The 2,419-nt window shown below is 28.7% G+C and overlaps 1 non-coding gene across 1 annotated transcript; it reads left to right on the top strand.

Moving 5' to 3' along the window:
* Positions 1-1,845: 1,845 nt before the first annotated feature.
* TRNAC-GCA (transfer RNA cysteine (anticodon GCA)) lies at positions 1,846-1,916 on the top strand. The gene has a single exon. It is a non-coding gene; the product is annotated as a tRNA-Cys (tRNA).
* The last annotated feature ends 503 nt before the right edge of the window (positions 1,917-2,419 follow it).

Here is a 2,419-nt window from a genome sequence, read left to right as displayed (position 1 = left end):
CTTTTAGGTTAATGTCCTTCTACCGTTCAGCATTTATTAGCAAACCTCATTAAATTATTAAATAATTATGAAAGTACTAAAATAAGAAATGTTCCCTAGGAATATTTGTTATTTTTTTTACCGTGAAAACCTAAAATTGTATTTAGGCCCAGTTTGGGTAACCAACTTAATTAAGCTCTTTTTGATAAAATAACTTAAACAATAAATGACTCTGTTAAAAGTAACTTATAAATAAGTTATTTTGTGTTTGAATTTTTAACTCTAAAAGTGTTTATTTTATAAAAATATAATGAAAAGTAGAAGTATTATGAGAGAAGTCATTTTTTTAACTTCTCTATAAGCTCCAAAATAGCTTCTTAGAAAGTTACAATTTGGTTTTGAAAATTGCACCAGACATTAATGCTACTACTTTTCATAAGTCAAAAGTAAAAAAAAGCTACTTTTAGAGTTTTCCAAATGGACCCTTAGAATACTTCCAAAAGCTTAAACACGATGTCCCTGCTCCCCCAAATTATAAAATAAAAATAAAAATATCTCAAATTAGTCATTAAAAAATTATTCTAATAATTTAATTTTTAATAAATTTTTATTAAATAAATTTCTATTATTTGAACGTACTAATTTNTTAGCTAAATTTCTTTTAAAGATCAATTGAAATATTACTCTAAAATAAATACTACTAGTCCGATGAAAAAATTGCGAAACAAAATTGGATACCTTAATAAATAATATTCTCACAATTTTAAAAGTGTGATTGTCTAAATAAAAAGTATTTTTAATATTTAGCTTTATGATAAATTAATGGTGAGCTAAGAATGGTTAAATAATTTGGCTAATTTAGTTAAATTCTTATTTAACTACTCTCAATTATCAACTTTACGTGAAATTGAGTGTATCTAAGTTCAACCTAAATTAATACGAAATAATTATCAAGAAAAAAAGTAAAGATAAATATGAGGAATAAAATAACAAAAGCCTAAACATGAGGCTACGACATACTTAACCTTTTCATTTGAACTCAAAATAAATAAGTTGGTGTTCCTCATGTAGAGCAAACGGAAATAGCAAAATCAAAATCTGAAGGAGAGTTGTTAACTTGGGATGACGTCCAAAAGATGCGATACTCTTGGAATGTAGCTTGTGAAGTAATGAGACTTGATCCTCCACTCCAGGGAAGTTTCAGGGAAGCCATCACTGACTTCATCTTCAATGGCTTCTCAATTCCGAAAGGATGGAAGGTATATATACAAATTAAAATAAATAAATTATAATTATACTATATAAACACTAAAAATTAGTTATTTTTCTAATCTAACTTCCGTTGCTATAGCTAGCCATATATCTAGTATCCAGATTAGATACATGTCTCTTCCTTTTATAGCAGTCCTATTTATTCGGTACAGAGCATGTCGTAGTCAATTTTTCAATTTCTTTTGAATTTATTTTTTCAAGGAAAACTTCTTTCAATTATGGAAGCACGAGAATCTTATTTCAAATTCTGGTATATACGTATCATATGCGGAATACGGATATGATACCCGATAGATATTATCTCTGTAACAATTTCTAGTTATATTCTAGGGTTTACATATACTGACAGTTACTGTTATAATTAAAATGGAGAAGGTTTTTTGAATAAAAAAAGCAATATTGATAAATTTTGTATCAAATTGCATTTTTTTTTATCTCATAACGACAAAACCATCTTCTCATTTCGATTTCAAGAATTGTTCAGGAATTGTATAGTTAACGGTTCCGTTTTGTCCTTCCATTATTGCGTTTGTCGATCAAAGTGCATATCTCTTTTTCAATAAAAAAAGGGTATTCTCATATATATATCGTTTTGGCGGCATGGCCGAGCGGTAAGGCGGGGGACTGCAAATCCTTTTTCCCCAGTTCAAATCCGGGTGTCGCCTGATCGACAAGAGAATTGAATTTTGACCTTTTAATTAAAAAAATGAGAGGAAAAACGAATTTATCTGTAATGTTTTCCGACTCTACTAGAAATCTGATCAAAACTTGTTTGATGTTCTAATAGAATTTATTGAATTGTTTCGTGTTAATATAATAGTTTTAGTGCAGAATCGAATCCCCCTTTGACTCTGTACCAGCGATTTAAATAAATATATATAGTTATTATAGTTTCTAGTATTCTCAGTGATTAGATTAATACCAAAAAAAACAACAAGAATTAGTGAACAATAGTAAAATAATTCCTTCATAGTGATATTTTTTATAGAGATAGGAGAAAAAATTCACATGGATATAGTAAATCTTGCTTGGGCTGCTTTAATGGTAGTTTTCACATTTTCCCTTTCTCTCGTAGTATGGGGAAGAAGTGGACTTTAAAGGTACGACTAATTGGGGTGGGGGATCCAACTGTATCAATTGTTTTCTAGCTGGGTTATTAAATTTTTCT

The sequence above is a fragment of the Arachis duranensis genome, chromosome 3, assembly GCF_000817695.3.
Source record: "Arachis duranensis cultivar V14167 chromosome 3, aradu.V14167.gnm2.J7QH, whole genome shotgun sequence".
In the NCBI taxonomy this organism is placed as follows: domain Eukaryota; kingdom Viridiplantae; phylum Streptophyta; class Magnoliopsida; order Fabales; family Fabaceae; genus Arachis; species Arachis duranensis.
Note: the sequence above shows the minus strand (reverse complement) of the source record. Positions and strands in the feature narration are given on the sequence as shown.